At 44.9% G+C, this 20,305-nt stretch overlaps 1 protein-coding gene across 2 annotated transcripts in view; it reads right to left on the reverse strand.

Annotated features, from left to right (window-relative positions):
* The window catches only part of RFFL (ring finger and FYVE like domain containing E3 ubiquitin protein ligase), a 373,130-nt gene that overhangs the window by 105,050 nt on the left and 247,775 nt on the right, over window positions 1-20,305 (reverse strand). Inside the window, exon 1 of one of the 2 annotated variants that reach the window (XM_068268601.1) lies at window positions 18,652-18,819. The exons of the other annotated variant lie outside the window; for it this stretch is intronic. The gene's annotated coding sequence lies outside the window, so the exon portion shown is untranslated. Of the gene's footprint in view, window positions 1-18,651; window positions 18,820-20,305 lie in introns of those variants that run through there. 2 annotated transcript variants of the gene reach the window in all.

A 20,305-nucleotide genomic window follows, 5' to 3' on the forward strand; every position in this document is an offset into this window, starting at 1 on the left:
ACTGGGATACAAAAAAAAAATAAAAAAAACAAACAAGGGTCAAGCCAAAGCCAATTTAGCATAGTATGAATGAAAGATTAAAGATGGTGAAATATAAAAGTAGCCACTAAGGCAACCACTGAACGCTGGTGGGAGAATTAGCCTGAACCTATTCAGGCAAGGCTCAAGCTCCGTTGGCTGCTCTCCAGGGGCAACTCTCAAGGATAGAGGTTGTGGAATATAGGGAACTAAACACTGCAGAAGGTGCTTATTTAGATTACAATACTAAGGGCCCGTTCACACTGCACACGTTCCCATCCGCGTTTCGGAAACGTGTGCAGTAGGCAGACATGCACGACAACAGACAGTGCACTGTCTGATGTTCACACTGCATGCGTTGGACCAGTGCGGTCCGGGAACGCATGCTGCACGCGGTTTTTGAAAACCGTGCAGCTGTCCCATTCACTTTTCAGTGATGGGATCAGCCATGCAACGCATACAAACGCGGATGGCGTGCGTTCGCATGCGTTGCGCATGCGTGGCAGTCCGCGTTTGTAATGTGAACGGCCCCTAAGACAATAAGAAAAAGTGTAGGCTTGTAAGCATGGTTAACGTCAGTGGTTCGAAGTCCCATAAAAAGAGGCCTTCACTACAGTATCCTTAAAGCCAAAGGGTACCGGTTTTAAAAACAAAAAGTTAGATACTCACCTAAGGAGAGGGAAGGCTCGGTCCTAGTGAGCCTTCCCTCTCCTCTCCCGGTGCCCTCGGTGCTGCGCTGGCTCCCACGTTCGCGTCCGCCGCCGCAGGGACTTCGGAGGTCTTCGGGAGCACTCGGGCTTCCGAAGACGGGCCGCTCCATACTACGTACGCGCGAGCGCGTCATAGAGGGCGCTCGCGCATGCGTAGTAAGGAGCGGTCGTGTCATCGGGAGCCCGAGTGCTCGCGAAGACTTCCGAAAGCTCCCTTCGGCATGCGGAAGTGGCAGTATTTGACCGAACTGGTCGAATACTGCCACGGGGGATCCTGCGCGGGACCGGGCACCGGGAGAGGAGAGGGAAGGCTCATTAGGACCGAGCCTTCCCTCTCCTTAGGTGAGTATCTGACTTTTTGTTTTTAAAACAGGTAAACATTCACTTTAAGACCAGTTTCCGATAAAAATAAAAATACTAAAGCAAACCTGTCAGATTTTCAAGTAATGGGATATGTGACAATCAGGGCTGTGGAGTCGCTGGTTTCATAAACTGACCAGTCTGAGTCAAATGAGTTTGTACCTACTCCACAGCCCTGGTGACATTTGTGCTTACCAAGCCAATGTACGGATGCAGGCTACGAAGTATACCTTTTTTTAAAGAGACACTGAAGCAAAAAAAAAATTATGATATTATGATTTGTATGTGTAGTACAGCTAAGAAATAAAACATTAAGATCAGATACATCAGTCTAATTGTTTCCAGTACAGGAAGAGTTGAGAAATTCCAGTTATCTCTATGCAAACAACCTATTAAGCTCTCCGACTAATGCTTCATACACACTTGAGATAAAAGTCTTTGGAAAATGCAAGATCACAGACCAATTTTACCCCCTTCCATGTAGTATGAGAGCCATACTCTACACTGTGTATTCTATGGAGCTGCACTCCCCATCAGATAAAATCTTTGCAAGATGCTGCACACAAAGATGCCCGTACACACTCAAAAGATTATTATCTGCAAAAGATCTGTTCCTGCAAAAAGCATTCATAGTCTATGAGATCTGCAGATCCTCATACACACCTGGTTTAACAGACTTCATCTGCATATCTGGCAATCATCTGCAGATCTGAAAATCCATCCTGGTGGATTTGATCTGAAGATTATTGTCTGTTAAACCAGGTGTGTATGAGGATCTGCAGATCTCATAGACTATGAATGCATTTTGCAGGAATGGATTTTTTGCAGGAACAGATCTTTTGCAGATAATGATCTTTTGAGTCTGTACGGGCATCTTAGTGTGCAGCATCTTGCAAAAATTTTATCTGATGGGGAGTGCAGCTCCATAGAATAGACTGTGTAGAGCAGTGGTCCTCAAACTAAGGCCCGCGGGCCGAATGTGGCCCCCTGAGGCTTTTTTACCGGTCCCCCACACACAAAATGTATTACTTATAGATGCAGTCAGCTACATCTTTAAATATTGGTGATCCACATATAGAATAGCGGTGCTGGCGCCACCCATCCACATGGAAGCCAGAAAGCATTAATTTGCTGGTTTCCAATCAAATTCTACATCAGGTGACACTGCTGTCCAATTGGACTGCAGGTTGTCACCTGGGTATGCTTCACTGGGTATGCCCACAAAGACATCATTTTATGTATACTCCAGCCCCCCAGCAGTGTGAAGTATGTAGACCCGGCCCTCGACCGAAAACGTTTGGGGACCCCTGGTGTAGAGTATGGCTCTCATACTACATGGAATGAGGTAAAATTGGTCTGTGACCTTGCCTTTTCCAAAGACTTATCTCAAGTGTGTATGTAGCATTAGTCGTGGAGAGGGCCGTTATCTGACTTTTATTATCTCAACTGTAAGTGAACTGTTAACTTTTCCTCTGGCAGAGGAGAGGTCATTACTTCACAGACTGCTCTGAAAGAATCATTTTGAATGCTGAGTGTTGTGTAATCTGCACATATTATAGAATAATGCAATGTTAGAAAAAACACTATTTACCTGAAAATAAAAGTATGAGAATATTTTCTTTGCTGCTGATCTTCTAGTAATTATTCATAGTACACAACCAATTCACTATATCATATTTTTTTTTCGCTTCAGTGTCTCTTTAAGCTATGCACACATGCTTGAATGAACTTGAGCATGGCCAATGATACGGCCAAGAATCATGAGCGACTCCAGCATGTGTACAGTGACCACCGGACGTCTGTTAAAGATCTAGCATGGCGAATCTTTAGCAATTTCAGACGTCCAAACTCACTGTTCTCCCCATGGGATTTCGCTCCTTTGTGTGCTGTGCGTTTTCTCTCTGCCACCCTCTATAGCAACAGGCACATCACTAGCCTGGAGGCAAATGATGCATCTGTAGGGTTGTCTCTGCCCTGGCGCCTGAGGGATCGTGCATCGATCCCTGCAAGGCAACAAAAATTCCCCAATGTGTACAGGGCTTTACTCTGTTGCCACAGTGTACTTTCCTAAGCAGACACAGTGACTGCTGCAAGTTTCACAACAGTATACCGTGGCTAGAAAGTGTGAGAAGTAAAAACAGAGCACATCGTGACTTCTCTTATCAGCAGAGTGGATTTTATTAAATGTTACACCAATTTAGGTCCTCCCTAGCTGGAGGCAATTGGAGAATATAAATAATACAGCAACTGGAAACACGACCTGGATATATTAAAAATGATCTGTTATAGGACATGAGTTTGCAATGTTTGCATGGATCATATTGGACCACAATGAGGATTGCTGAAAGGTTATCAGATTAACAATTGTGTAATTGAGTCACATGCAGAAAACTGCAAAAATACACTCTAAACAAATCCAAAGCCTGGATTTACAAAAATGTGGTCTTTATGCTAGGGCCGGTGTTTTCATAGAGGCAAATGGGGGCAATTTCCCCAGGACCGCAGAGCATGTGGGGTCCCCCCCTCTCCCGCCACAAGGTGCCTCCTCCCCTTCAGCTATGGTGACCCATGAGTGCGGGGATGCTGTTTGTTGTATAGGGGGGAAAAAAAATAAATAAAAAAGGAGTAAGGGAATAATGGTAACAAAACCCAAAGAATGCCACAGAGGGAACCGAGAGGACGCCAAGGGACCTCACCAGCTACGGGGGGCTGGAAGAAGCCCCAGGTATGTCCAAATTCCGATTATTTCTTCTGCTCAGGGTCCTTTTAAGCCAGCAGAATCGGATTGCTGAGGTTTTGCATTGTAAAAACAATATAGCCCTTTTCCACACTGCCCAAGGTTAGAAGCCAGAAGAATAAAACAAAGAGCAGTACTAACAACTCCCTGAAGGTTCTGAAAAGATCTTTTAATTTCATAAAGAGAAACTCTGACCAAGAATTGAACTTTATCCCAATCAGTAGCGGATACCCCCTTTTACATGAGAAATCTATTCCTTTTCACAAACGGATCATCAGGGGACTCTGTATGACTGATATTGTGGTGACACCCCTCCCACAAGAAACTCTGAGGACCGTGGTACTCCTGGCAGTTTCCTGTCAGTGAACCTTGTTGCATTGTGGGAAATAGCTGTTTACAGCTGTTTCCAACTGCCAAAAAAGCTTGCAGCAGCTACATCACCTAACAACAGTAAAAATGTCACCATGTAATAAATGTCAGAATGTAAATCAGGGATTTAAAAGATTTTACAATGGTTAAAATCTGACCAAATCATTTATATATAATTATTGTAAAAATGAAGCACCTTTTATTACATTATTTTCACTGGAGTTCCTCTTTAAGTCATCATTGAACAAGGATGAACACTTCCATTTTCAGTTCTTTCCATGCAGGCTGAACATGGTTTCTTATGATGACGATACAGTATTAAATTTGCATAGTGCCATCTGCCTGATATCCTCTGCTGCGGCTGAACCCTGTTCTAGAGTGTCCACATCAGCAATTCAGCAAGCCAAAACCCGCTTAAATATGCATGGGACTATTTCCCTACACACCAGTGATGAGCAAAAGCATGAACAAAATTGACTGACAGACGGAAAATGCATTGGTTTGCTCCAGAACAGTTCATTCCAATTTTTTTTTTCACGTTTTTTATAGCTGGCCCTGTAGTCTTTAAGATATCCATCCTTGAGCAATTAAGGCCATGGGGCTTGATTCACAAAGCCGTGCTAAACAGTTAGCACGTGAAGTGCCGTGATCGCGGATTTTTGTGCGCGATAACGCTGACTTTTGTGCACGATCGGCGACCGATCTCGTGCAAATGTCCGCGATCACGGCACTTTGCGTGCACCAAAGTCCGTGAGCAGCACTTCACATGCTAACTGTTTAGCACACCCGTGCTAAACAGTTAGCACGGCTTTGTGAATCAAGCCCATGGTTTTCTCAAACCTCAGACTAGACCATTGCCAGAATGAATCACACCACCACTGTATTGTGAAAGTTCATGGCCAGGAGTTTTTGTCTAATTTCTAGGTGTCTAATGTTGATTACAGAATGTAATAGCAGGTGGTTTCAGAAGGACTAGTGCTAGGGCAGGGAAGAGTAGGGACATTCAACTGTGATAAGTTTAGATAAACTGTGCGGTAATCAGGGCTGTGGAGTCGGAGTCGGGCAATTTTGGGTGCCTGGAGTCGGGGAAAAAATGCACCGACTCCGACTCCTAATGAATTTGTAACTGTAATTAAAATAGAAAATATGATAAAATGTTCTATTTCTCAGATAATAGTCATTAAAAATAATGTATATATACAGTATATATACAGTAATAGCTGTGCTTAGTCCACAAAAATGAAATAAACCAATCAAAATTAGTTACTTGTGCTGCTTCAATAAAGCAGTCCCCGTATTTTTAAGGTCAGATATACATATCTGATTGTGACTGTATATATGATGTGTACACAGGAATCTCTTATATATACACACACTAAACAACATCTATGCTGTAAGAATAAAGTCTGATGTGTAGCTGTGTCACTAATAGAGATGGTCAACGAGATGGAAATAATTCTGCACTGATGCCGATTTATGCAAATTTATGCACTCCCTTTGCTGATGAAATCAAATAATTTGATATGTTGTTAAAATTTGGTTTGGTGACTACAAATTAAAGGGTAACTGAGACGGATAAAAAGTAAAGTTTTATACATACCTGGGGCTTCCTCCAGCCCCCTTCAGGCTAATCAGTCCCTCGTTGTCCTCCACCACCCGGATCTTCTGCTATGAGTCCTGGTAATTCAGCCAGTCAGCGCTGTCCGGCCGCATGCCGCTCCCACAGCCAGGAACATTCTGCACCTGCGCAATAGTGCTGCACAGGTGTAGTATGCTCCTGGCGGCAGAGTGTGTGCATGCGCACTACGCCCGACTGGCTCAAGTACCTGGACTCATAGCGGAAGATCCAGGTGGTGGAGAAGGACAACGAGGGACTAATTTTCCTGAAGGCGGCTGGAGGAAGCCCCAGGTATGTATAAAACTTTAAATTTCATCTGTCTCAGGTTTACTTTGTTACACAGTAGTACTATACTCTACATATGCACTCCCCACAGAGCTGCAGGGAATCCACTGAGAATGCTGTGCACATTGAACACAGAGGTGTTGTCTGTTTACAATCTCCTCATTCCCCTGCAGAGTACCTGCACATCATTCTTACATGTACCCACACTTACATTGTCTAGGGCCTGATGTTCTTTGTTCCGGTTTGTACCTTTTACAAGTACTCTTACCAAGGACTAGTTTTAGTCTAAAGGGACTAAATATAGTAGTCTACATATCCTTCTCACTTCAGTTGTCTTGTAAAATTCCTAAGCGTTGGCAGTTAAGAGACGAATTTTATGTTACATACTTTTAATCAACAAAATTGTAATATGCAAATTAGAGGAGTCGGAGAGTCGGAGTCGGTGGAATCCTAAACTGAGGAGTCGAAGTCGGTGGATTTTTGGACCGACTCCACAGCCCTGGCGGTAATCATCCTGATTGAAATCAACACAGCAAATATTACACATTTGAGAGGAAGTACATTTCTTCCAGAGTAAAATCAGCCATAAATTACTTCTCTCCTATGTTGCTGTCACTTACAGTAAGTAGTAGGAATCTAATATTACCGACAGGTTTTGGGCTAGTCCATCTCTCCACAGTGGATTCTCAGCATGGCCTTTATTCTTTATAAAGACACTCCCTGAAAAAGATTTATACAAAAATGCTGACCAGCCTCCCTGCTCACCGTACACTTTTTTGGCAGTTGGACGGAGCAACTGCCATTCACGAAGTGCATTTTAAAAATAAAGAAGTCCTGTGAACACCCCATGAGTAGATGGGCTAGTCCAAAACCTGTTGGTTCTGTCAGATTTCTACTACCTACTGTAAGTGACAGCAACATAGGAGAAAAGTAATTTATGGCTCATTTTACCCTGGAAGAAACGTACTTAACTGTATATGTTTACATAGATTTTAAAAATTTTAAGATTTTCGTGACAGAGGTTCTTTAGGTAAACCACTGTCATTTATGATCGGAGGTCGCACTCACAGTGGAACGTTGTTAGTCACAACGCAGCATTACAATGCAAAAAAGGTGGTAACGCTCATTAACGCTGCGTTACCATCGCATACAGTAGGTACAGGAAAGCATTCTGGCAATAAAAAGTATGTTTTCCTGTACCTGGTAAAGTGTGCATTTAGAGGTAACACACTGCAAGCAGTACTGCAAGCAGTGATATACCATAACGCTACATGTTACAATGCGACGCTAACTTAGCATTACAGTGTAGTGAGCTGCGTTATAAGACTAATGCAGCTCTGCAACTTCCCACTGCGAATGTGACCTAACTCTCTATACAGCCTACCAACTGGGGGGCCCAATTTAATAATGGGTTGTAATACATCATAAGACTTTAAACAGAATAGATGTTAGATGCTATATATAAAAAAATAAAAAATAAATAAATAAATCATCAATGGAACTTCAAGCGCACTACCATCAATTCATAAACCCTTCAGCAGCCCTGGCTATCATCTGATCTAATCTGATGTAGGCCATGCAAGGTATAGTTGCCACCAGGGATGGCTAGAGTTAGGCACCACCATGGAGGGATACATCGGTTGAGGGAGGGTTCTGTGTGAGAGTAGGGTTAGGTTTAGTCAAAGAATCAGAATCCAGTAGTAGAACATTGCTAATTTTAGTGATATTCAACTAGCAGCAAGCCCCTTGCCCTTTTTTGTTCAGGTGCTGTATTTCATGTTATTGGCAACGACAACATATATAGCACAGATCAAACAATAGAGTAGGTGTCAAGGGTACCTTCATCCACGATGACTGTATACCATGCCAAAAGGGGGTGTAGTGCTATCCCAAACCCCACTAAGGTCCCCCTGCACTCTGCAATCCCTCATAAATCACAGCCGTGCTGTGAGGCTGTGTTTACATCTGTAGTGTCAGTCTCAGCTGCTCCCCCGCCTCCTGCATAGCTCCGGTCCCTGCCCCCATCCCTTCACTCCAATCAGCAGGGAGGGAAGGGATGCAGGCGGGGACTGGAGTTCTGCAGGAGGCGGGGAGAGCAGCAGACTGACACTATAGAGATAAACATAGCCAGCTCTGACAAGCTGTTTGTCAGCAGCGTGGCTGTGATTTATGAGGGATTGCAGAGTGCAGGGGGACCTTAGGGGGGTTTGGGATAGCAACAGAGGCTGGGCTGTATAGGCAGATCCAGCCTCTGTATGCAGATAATATTCTTCAAACCCACCTCGGGTTCTCTTTAAAAAGGGGGAATACTGCAGCATGCATGCCTCTTCCTGTCCAAAAACGTGACTAAAGCTAGGGACCCACTGTCAGCGCTTTAGCAGTGCTTGCTGATCACCGGCGATCGGCCAGGCGCTACAACAGTGGAACTCTATGTGGCTGGTTGCACGTGCAGCATTTTTGGAGCAATCACATCAATGTCTTCAGAGAGAAATCGCAATTACTCCTGGAATTGTGTTTGAAATTGTGCCACTTCCGTGATTCAGAAATCGTGGCCCTTTGCAATCTTCCGCAAAGTGCTGCCAGTGGGCACCTAGCCTAAGGAGGAAACATGCTGCCCCTCGAACAACACAGCAAATTCTGAAATCCTATGTAATGCAGCCCCTTTGGCAGCCTTTGCAACTGTACATGTGTCAACACCAGCCTATCAGAAACCGTGGAATTTAATGTATAGCAGGGAAATCAAATGATTATGAGTGGGGTGGGTTAGATGCAAACCCACTGCCTGTGCCAAACGCTTGCATCTACCTGCAGGCACCAGGGAGAGCCACAGAAGCAGTTTGTAGGCAGTGGATGCATTATTAACTGCCCATGTGAAAAATGCCTTAAAGTGGACCTGAACTCTTGCACAGGTCAGGAGGAAAACAGAAATCCACGCTGTATGTATTTACAGTGTTTAGCCTAATTACCCCTCATATGTGGCGCATCACAAGTGTAATTTGATCTCTCAGCTGTGTCAGCTCAGGAATCTCGTCAGCCACAGCTAATTTGTAAACACAGAATGTTAATCCTATGTCTGCTTTCATGAAAGCTAGAAGTAGACACACTGCCAATCTATTGTAGGACTTCTATCAGCTGTAACAAATGTTTTTCTTTAAAAGTTATTATGATGTTGCTTATCTTAAAGAGCAGAGAAGAAGTTTTGAGTTCAGGTCCGCTTTAAAGGGAACCTAAACAGATGGATATGGAGGTTTCCTTTTAAACAATACCAGTTGCTTGGCAGTCCTGCTGATCTATTTGGCTGCAGTAGTGGCTGAATCACACATCTGAAACAAGCATGCAGCTAATCCAGTCTGACTTCAGTCAGAGCACCTGATCTGCATGCTTGTTCAGGGGTTGTGGCTAAAAGTAATAGAGAAATAGGATCAGCAGGAGAGTCAGGCCACTGGTATTTTAAAAAGGAAAAATCCATATCCTTCTCAGTTTAGGTTCCCTGCTTTCAAAGTGGTATATCCAGCTGCAGAATCCCTTTGTTCAGAATTTAGCAATCCACCATGGCAGACCACTTAGCAATGCCATAGGGCAACTACACAGACATTAGTCTCAGCTGCAACAGCCCAAAACCATGGATTCAGCTGAATTATCCAGTGTGTGTGTAGAAGACTGATTACTACTGTGCAAAACAGCCAGTTTTAAAATCACCATACACTTTCCTTGAAGAACATTACTATTTTGATACCCTATGAACATGAACCTGAGCTTGTAGGTGATCACACCTACTCCTCAGGTTATCATAGCTGAGCACGTAGGAGTCATGGAAAATCTCAGCTTCAGTCATACAAATGCCAATGCCATTCTGCTACTCTGAAGCAGCTTGTTCTATCACTGATTGTGATTAGACAACATTCACTGCAAGGACAAAAGTGACTGTGTTAATTGGATATCTTTAAGGAGTTCAACAACTGATTTTAGCTAGACATGGTTATGAAACATTTTATTTATTTATAGCCCTCATTAAAAAATCTATACCTCACCACATGTGGCACTCAGTGTTTTGCCAACAAGGTTAGCTATACAGGACAAATATCTGGAAGATTTCCAGGAACAAGTACAATTGTGAAACATACAGTAAAACTAAGTGGTAGGGAGAGCTCTGCTTGTAGGTTGAGTTTGAACTTTCATGAAACAAGACAGAAAAGGGATAGAAGTTTGAAGTGTATCCGACAACCCTAAAATGGGGGAAAAAAATGATACTTACCTTAGAAGTGGAAGCTTCTGTATTCTCTTCTTAGGTAAATTTCTGGGTTTTGTTTTTTTAACCTTGGTCACCTTGGGTTCACTTTAAAGTGAACCTGAGATGGCTCAATGGCCCCTATTTATACTTACCTGGGCCTTCCTCCAACCCCATGAGTACCGTGGCTTTCCTCACTGTCCTGTTCAACCCCAGCTATGACTGCAGGTAATCCAGGCAGTCGTGGGCATCTGCACATGCGTGGCTCGGCCAAGCATGCACCCCTCGTTGCACTCCCTTGGCCTGGAGCGTTCTGTGCCTGCACACTAGTACTGTGCAGGTGCAGAACGCTTCCAGGGATGGAAGCGCGGCAGGGGAACACGGGCGGCCCATCAAGTGACATCATCAGTGCAGCTCCATCAGCCCTGTCCACTGTGTGACATCATATAGGGACTGCTCCATTGGTCCTCCACTGCCCCACATAGCAACAGAACGTGTCGTCAATTGTACAGCTGACTCTGCGTCTGTACAGCCTCGGCCCAGTGATGTCAACCGAGGGGTCAGGTCTCGATCCCAATTGCGCAGCATCAATCAAGCATGTATACAGATAGTGCAAAGCGACAGTGTTGCGCCAATTAACTTTCAGCAGCTACATTTGGGGCGAGAGCTTTCCTATAACTCACCAGATTCAGTATATAGGTATATAAAATGCCCAAATAACGCTTAGGATTCTGTTATCCAATTCTTTATTACAACGATTAACACAATAAAACCAACATTAAGGGCCATTTCACACTTCCATTTTCAGCCAAACGGATCCGGTCTCTGCTTCCCCAGATCTGTAAGGCTTGGTTCACACTGGCAAACGGAGCCGTGAAAACGGATCTGATCACCGGTCAATCGGATCCATTTTCACTCTGTTCCGCCGATCCGTGCACTTGAGCGGGCGGGTGAAGGAGGGTTAACTTGCCAGGCTTCTGTCTACCGCTTTCAATAGCGCCACAGGTCGCATTCCAAGTTGAATCACACGACTACCACACTTCCTCCTTCAACCCCACGTTGGACACAATTGAAGAGGAAGAAGACTGAAGCCTGGGTAAAAAAAAAACAAAAAAAAAAAAAACTCCCTCCCTCAACCCACCCAGGTGCACGTTGTCCAGTTCTATTCGGCTTTAAAGGGTAGGTTCACGCTGCACATAAAAAAAAAAAAAAAAACTGCACTCACCTAGGGCTTCTTCCAGCTCCTGGCAGTCGATCGGTGTCCTCGTAGCAGCTCCTCTCCCTCCCGGCGTCCAGCGGTGAAGAAGCCGACCTCGCCAGGTCAGCTGCTGTGCGCTCCACGGCGGGGGGGGGGGGGGGGGGGTCACATGGTGTAGGGACGTCATCAGGTCTCTACTGCACAGGCGCAGAACTACTGCGCCTGTGCAGTAGAGACCCGATGACGTCATGTACACCACGTGACCCCCCGCCGCGGAGCGCACATGACGCCGACCTGGAAGCCGGGAGAGAGAGGAGCTGCTACGAGGACACTGATCGGCTGCCAGGAGCTGGAAGAAGCCCCAGATAAGTACAGTTTTTTTTTTTTTATGTGCGCAGATCTTTCCTTTAAGATCATAGCTGACGCCGCATCCCCGCGCCAGAACAAGGTATTTATACCCCCAAAATCTTGATGGCAAAATTCCACGACTTTCTAGGTCGTGGATTTTGCTGTCTGGGTGAGGCAGAGCTTTGAGCTGTAGCTCTGCCTCCAGTCCAGTCAATCTCCGCCTCTCTTAGTGAAAGAAGACAGAGGGGCGGGGAGAGGCGGAGATCGGAGGAGATTGACTTAAGCGGAGGCAGAGCTACAGTGCACAGCTCTGCCTCTTCCAGGAAGGATTTTAGAATTTTGCCCCGGGGATTTCGGAGGTATAAATGCATTGTTCTGGCGCGGAAATGCGGTGCATCAGCTATGATCTTAATACTTAATAGAACTGGCCACTAAAAAGAGGTATCTTTTATGGCCTCTTTTCCACAGACTTGATAGGCAGTAAAATGCCTCTCAAACACTCACAACTGCTCACTGCTTGCTGAGCACACAGTTCAACAGTCTGTAGAAAAGAGGCCTAAAGGTGGGTACACACATCAGATAAAAGTCTTTGGAAAATTAAAGATCACAGACCAATTTTACCCCCTTCCATGTAGTATGAGAGCCATACTCTACACCGTCTAGTCTATTGAGCTGAACTCTCCATCAGCTAAAAATCTTTGCAAGATGCTGGACACAAAGATGCTGTACACATGCAAAAGATCAGTTCCTGCAAAATGCATTCCTAGTCTATGATATCTGCAGATCTCATACACATCTTGTTTAACAGACATTCATCTGCAGATCAGATCCACCAGCATGGATCTCCAGATCTGCAGATGAATGTCCATTAAACAAGAGGTGTATGAGATCTGCAGATATCGAACACTGTGAATGCAATTTGCAGAAACTGATCTTTTGCATATGTTCAGCATCTTGCAAAGATTTTTTATCTGATGGGGAGTTCAGCTCAATAGAATAGACTGTGTAGGCATGTTCTCATACTACATGGAAGGGGGTAAAATTGGTCTGTGATCTTTCATTTCCCAGAGACTTATCTGATGTGTGTACCTACCTTAACCACTTAACATCCAGCTGCCGCCGGCAGCGGCTGGTCCCACCTGTGTTTCCATGGAAGCGGCCGGGGGGAGCGGGGCTCCGTGGACAGCCTGCGAGCCTCCGATCGCGGCTCGCAGGCTAATTGTAAACACCCAGGGACGTAATCCCTGGTGTTTACATTTTACGGCGCTGCTGTCACAGAGATCGGCGATTCCTCTGATTGGCCGGGGATCGCGGCCATCTGATAGGCTGAAGCCTATCTGAGGCGGTACAGGACGGATCGCTGTCCTGTACCGCCTATATTGAGAAGGGGAGGGAGGGAAGGAGAGGGGAATATCGCTGCAGATGGGGGGCTTTGAGGCGCCCCCCCCCTTCACTAGGCGGCAATCAGACCCCAACCCCCCTCCCCCAGGACATCCCCCTAGTGGGAAGAAAAAAAAAAGGGGGTGAAGTCTGATCGCCCTGCCTGCCACCTGATCTGTGCTGGGGGCTGCAGAGCCCACCCAGCACAGATCATACAAAACAGGGCTGGTCGTTAAGTGTTTGGATGGTGTAATGGTTAAGGGCTCTGTCTCTGACACAGGAGACCAGGGTTCGAATCTCTTCTCTGCCTGTTCAGTAAGCCAGCACCTATTCAGTAGGAGACCTTGGGCCAGTCTCCCTAACACTGCTACTGCCTATAGAGCACGTCCTAGTGGCTGCAGCTCTGGCGCTTTGAGTCTGCCAGGAGAAAAGCGCGATATAAGTGTTCTGTGTTTGGTTAAATCCCACAATAGCCAATTAGCTCGTAATGAGGCATGCAATAAGACATAAAAGTATAATACAAGTATTATGCACTCAAACACAATCTAGCATGCGCCAATCGCACCCACCTCCGCACAGCAGTGGGGGGGGGGGGGAATAAGTAAAATTATAAGTATGCAAAAAGATCTTGCAAAAATTAGAAAACGTGCTAATACATATGGAATAGGCAATTAGTAACATATATTGTATGAGGCACCGTTGGTTAATCTGATTCTGCAAATACTTTTCCAATAGCAAGGGATTAATAAGCACCAATGCAGCACTGGTGTTAAAGTGTACAAATTCCTAGTAAGCAGGTGGAGTTCAGGTGGGTACACACGTCAGATAAAAGTCTTTGGAAAATTAAAGATCACAGACCAATTTTACCCCCTTCCATGTAGTATGAGAGCCATACCTACACAGTCTAGTCTATTGAGCTGAACTCCCCATCAGATAAAAAAATTTGCAAGATGCTGGACACAAAGATGCTGTACACATGCAACAAATCAGTATCTGCAAAAAATCAGTTTCTGCAAAAGATCCGTTCCTGCAAAATGTATTCATAGTCTATGATATCTGCAGATCTCATACACACCTTGTTTAACGGACAATTATCTGCAGATCAGATACACCAGGATGGATCTTCAGATCTGCAGATAATTGTCAGATATGCAGATGAATGTCTGTTAAACAAGGTGTGTATGAGATCTGTAGATCTCATACACTAGGAATGCATTTTGCAGAAACTGATGTTTTGCAGGAACAGATCTTTTGCTGATACTGATCTGTTGCATGTGTACAGTATCTTTGTGTTCAGCATCTTGCAAAGATTTGTATCTGATGGAGTTCAGGCAGAAAAACGCATATAAAAAAACGTATGTGCATTTTGTGTGCGTTTTAAAAAACGCTGGTTTTGTTGCATGATATGCAACAATGCATCAAAAATGTACATAATGAAAGTGAATGGAATCGCAATGGTATACGTTTTTCATGCGTTTTTTTGCAATTGTTTTGTGATGCATTTCCACTTCCTGTTGTATTCCTAGTTATTTGCATAAAACGCAATTGAAAAACGTATACAAAACGAATATGCGTTTTGCATATGCGAAACGCAAACATTAAAACGCATGCAAAAAACACATCTGCATTAAAAAACCGCTGATGCACAAAAATCGCAGTAAAAGCACACACAAAAAACGTACATGACATAAAACGCGACCTTTCACATTATGTGTGCACCTACCCTCAATCTGATTTTATTAGAGCCAACAGGCTGTTAGGGCTTGTTCACACTGGAGGCACTTTTGTAATTTTTAAAGCGCTGATTTTTCCAAATCGCCCTGCAAGCGCTTGTGCACTGATTCTCTATGAGAGAGTTCACATCTGAGCGGTTAATTTCCGACCCGCTCACAGAAGTGCTGCATGGACCATTTTTGCGGCGATTTCCCTCAATAGAAGGTATAGGAAAACCGCAAAACGCTCACAAAATCACTTTGTGCAGCGAATGCGTAAGGCCCCGTTCACATCAACAAACACGGATGGCTGTGCGTTCGGAACGCAACGTATACGAACACATGCCATCCGCGTTTGTATGCGTTGCGTGGCTGATCCCATTCACTAAAAGTGAATGCGTCAGCAGCGCGTTTTGGGAAAAAATGTGTGCAGCATGCGTTCCCGGACCACACTGGTCCGGAACACATGCAGTGTGAACATCAGACAGTGCAGTCTATGCACTGTCTGATGTTGTGCGTGTCGGCCTCCTGCACACGCACGTTGCTGAGATCCGGACGGCAACGCGTGTAGTGTGAATGGGGCCTGAGTGTTTTTAAGAATAAATACATTGTATTTTTTCTTTTCCAGATTTAAGAGTTCACTTCCTGACTGACAGGAAGTGAAAAAAAATCAGAATCGATGTGCAAAAGCGTTTACAAAAACTCTTACCAAAACCGCCCAATTCACAGAAATTGCTGGGAAGGGGTAAAAAACAAAACAAAAAAAAAAAGTGTTAAAAACCGCCCAACGCAAACGCAACTGCGATCGGAACGCAATGTGAACGAGGCCTTACAGTCTCTTCGGTATGCGTGGTGATCTCAGGCTGGTGGAGCCGCTCAATCCTATTCACCCCAGCCGAAGTGGTTAATGCATTGTTTCTCAAACCTGTCCTCGTGACTCCCCAATGGTGCCTGTTTTGCAGGCAGCCTCACCTATGCACAGGTGGGGTAATTAGGGTCTCCGCTACGTGGAATCCACCTAGCTGAGACTCTAATTGCCCGACCTGTGCATAGGGGAGGTTGCCTGCAAAACATGCACTGTTAGGGAGTCACAAGGACAGGTTTGAGAAACACTGGGTTAATTAATACCAATGCAGCACTGGTGTTTAGGTGTACAAATTCCCCTTACTAGGAATTTGTACACCTGAACACCAGTGCTGCATTGATACTCATTAACCCCTTGCTCTTGGAAAAAGCATTTGCAGAATCAGATTAATCATGTAATTAATGATGCCTCATACAATATATATGTTACCAATTGCCAATTCCATATCCATTAGCACTTTTTCTATTTTTTGCATATATATATTTTTACAATTTTATTTTTCCCATTGCAGTGTGAAGGTGGGTGCGACTGGTGCATGCCAGATCGTGTGTTTGAGTGCATAATATTTGTATTATACTTTTTGCATGCCTCATAATGAGCCAATTAGCTATTGGGTGATTTACTTATGTCCTATGGGAAGATATTCATACTTTAGCAGTTCTATATGCAATATGGCATACATTTGAATTTAGTCAAATTGCACACATTTGAATTCAGTTAGATATCGAACAATTTGAGTTAATAACTTAATGTTGGTTTAATCGTAGTAAATAATCCTAAGCGCTATTTGGGGATTTTATGTAGTTTTCCAGGCCTTTCTAGAACCATAAGGCTAGGCTCACAGTGGAAATTGCTTTGCGTGCCTTGTAACAGCAGGAACGCAAAATAACAGGAAAACGGCACCGCATGTTATCAGTGCGTATACAATTAAGAGTCAGCTTCACTTTTATGATACCAGAGCCAAATCAAGTAGGAGAAATCGTTCTCTGTCCCCCTACTTTCCTATCTAAATGCCCCCCGGAAGCCTCTCCTGGGTCTCTGGAGTCCAGCATTAGTGCGCAGGCTCAGGCCCAGCTGCGCACGACCGGCAGCACTCTGCATGATATAATCGAGAGGTCATGTGCAGTGTGCTCCCAGCCACGCAATGTTGGCTGCGCACAGCCAGGCCAACACTTATGCCAGACTCCAGAGACCCAGAAAAGGCTCCCGGGGGGCATTTAGATATGAAAGGAGGGGACCAAAAGGAGAACAGGGGGGGGGGGGGGGGAATGGTGACCATCAGGAGAGCTCCACATACATGCCTGCTCCCCCCATTTCTCCTACTTGATTCGGCTCTGGTAGCCTTTAACTCGTGCTTTTGGCGGTAACGCAGTGCGCTAGCATGACCTTATACTGCAACGCACCTGCTGGACTGTGAACATGTCATAGATCAGGGGTCTCAAACTCACGGCCCGAGGGCCATTTGCGGCCCTCGATACAATATTTTGTGGCCCTCGCCGGCAAAAGCTTCCTTATAGTTCGCTTCAGTGCTCCGAAGTAATCCGCCGCATCACCGCTGCTAAACGAGGGCTGCAGAGCCCCCAAATCGCCGGAGGGGCAATCCGCCCGGCATTTCCTGGAAGGGGCAGAGCTTTCAGCTTCAGCTCTGCCCCTCCTGACGTCAATCGCCGTACGGATCACCGCCTCTCCTCGCCCCTCTCTGTGAAGGAAAAGTGAGAGGGGCGGGCAGAGGCGGCGATTGTGAAATTACTTATGCGGCCCAGCCTCATCCTGACTTTGCGTCCTGTGGCCCCCAGGTAAATTGAGTTTGAGACCCCTGTCATAGATGGTGCATTTTGGCAAGCCTCATTACATACCAGGTGTTATGAAGCATCACACCACTATGAATGTTGCCTCAGTGTGCACTTTGCCATAAATGGATTTCCTGATCACTATCCTGCAGCATAGCAATGAGATTAATATTTTTATTTGGCTTTGTCAAGTTTCATTTATTTACTATGCTCATCTTTATTGTCTTGACTCACACAACCATAAAAAGCCTGTTTAGGCCATAATATAACCTTTATATCAAATTAGGCAATAGAAACAAATGCTGAACAAAACAGAGGCAACAAATATGTACTGAGCCAAACCCTAGGTTCTGAACATGTGGTATGCATACACCATAGGGTATCAGGAGGTACATCAACGTTTAATCAATTGCAGTATGTGTTGAGATTGAAAATAATAATAGTCAAACCAATTTGAAAAACTAATTAAGCATAACTTGTATGCATAATTATGGAGTACTAACAAACATGTGCCAGGGGGTACTGAATATGATGTAGCACACAACGGGTGATACCTGATAATAAACACTAACATTCATAAATGGGTGCATATAATGATGTTGAGAACCCGATATAAGTAATCATCAGGACACACTTCATTCCACACCACTGACTGATATTGCAGGCAACACACTGCATGACCCCACACTAGTTACACTGTCCTGGAATTACTGGTTAACGATCACAACTCATCTCTATTATGTTATAAAACAAAACAAAAACAACGCTCTGTCAATGGTCCATTGGTTTAGTGTATGGGATATTAATATGAAAAGTGTGTAGCTATTTAGTACTGCTGATGTTGGAGGGTCTGGGCTACAGATACCTGTGGCACAGGTGACTTTCCAACGCATGGCAGCCATTACAAGGAGCACAGGTAAAGCACAGCGGTGCTCTTCCTGTTTTAACTTGTTTTCCACACTTTCAACTCTACCGTTAAAAAACCAACTTGTTGCACTCAGGCAGCCCGGCTACAGGAAGGTGGTGCTCGTACCTGTACCGACCCCAGCAATACAGGGGATGCTCTGTCTCCCCCCCTTCTCGGGGCGGGGGTCTCCCACTCACAGCTGCTGATCTATTCCCGGCAGCAGCATGATCCGACCACCACGGGAAGAGCCGAGCAGTTCCAGGCTTCGGATGGCATATGACCACGCCCTCCTACCAGAGTGCACCCAATTGGAAACGAAAATACACACGGCACGCCCCTACACGGACCGAAATACCCAACAGCGGACTTCTTCCGCTTCCCTTCAGACGTGCTGTTTGCTTGTTTACCGATAGGGGGTGCTACTTATGTGTATGTGACATAAGCAAAGCACCCAGAACAATGGCTTCACTTTCGCTTCATGTCACCGCTGAAATCTCTTGAGATACGATCACTCACTGTACAGTTTGACATACACTCATGTGTCCTCTCGCTATAATTTTGCTTGAAAAAACTCTTGATGATGAAAGCAGACTTAAAACACCTAACATACTGTCACAGTACGTGACCAGATTTGTCTTCCCCCCACCCCACATTATTATTGACTGACTTCCCTCCTCCTGATGAGTACGTTACGTATGAAATTGCAGCCGGGAGACTTGGGCGCAGGATACAGCCGATATATGGCTTACCCTGCTGCTGCACAAGTCCCAGTGGCGTTAATTACTATTCCCCCTCCTGGTCCACGTGGATGGTGGGGAAACATGTTATTCGGCTTCCAGCTATCGCTGGCGGCCGAATTACAGTGTTTTAAAAGTAGCTTCAGTTCTGTCTTCTGATGGTGCCGCAGTTACTCACTGTGCTGCGTGCATCGCTATAGGCGTAATTCCTATTGCGTTCTATGATGGCGCTGGCTGCGCACACATCTCCTGTGCTGGATACAACATGTTTGCTCCTGATCCTGGTGGAAAAATTATAATAATCGGAAATGGAACCTTGTTTATGCTATATGGTAGCCCATAGACCTAGTGCTCGATCACACTAGGGGAGTTTTCGGCCTTCTTTCAAGCGCAGGCGATGTTTAAAATCGCCTACAAAACGCTTGTGCAATGAATCTCTATGAGAAGGTTCATATCAGCGCAGTTTGTGCGTTGTGCGTTCAGCAAAGCAATGCCTGTACCATTTTGGGGGCAATTTTCATATAATGGAAGGTATAGGCAGAGCGCTAAACACTCACAAAACAGGTAGTGAATCTCAAAACCGCTCTGGCAAAGCACTTAGGAAATCGCTTTTTCCAAAAATGCGGTGCGCAGTGCATTTCGTTTTAAGGTTTGAATAAGGTCTAAATAACCTTGTTAGTACTTTTCAACAACTATTGGGTGCTTTTTCAATTGTAACATGCTGAGAAGTTATTATTAAGAATAGAAGATAAAAATGATCCCCTAGGAGATAACTCAGGAGAAAAATTTAAAAGTTAATTGTTTATGCAAAGGGGTAACTAGAAATCACTGGGCCCCCCTGCGAAAATTTGGATGCCCCCCCCCCCCCCCCCATAGGTGCCAAAGAATCATAATTGGGCAGCGTTTCACTGTAAATTAATCGTAAAGTGGGCAGCATTTCACCAGAAAATAATCATTAAGTGGGCAGCATTCACCAGAAAATTGTAATGTGGGCAGCATTCACCAGAGAATCGTAGCGTGAGCAGCAATCACCAGAAAATCGT

The sequence above is a fragment of the Hyperolius riggenbachi genome, chromosome 2, assembly GCF_040937935.1.
Source record: "Hyperolius riggenbachi isolate aHypRig1 chromosome 2, aHypRig1.pri, whole genome shotgun sequence".
NCBI classification, from domain to species: domain Eukaryota; kingdom Metazoa; phylum Chordata; class Amphibia; order Anura; family Hyperoliidae; genus Hyperolius; species Hyperolius riggenbachi.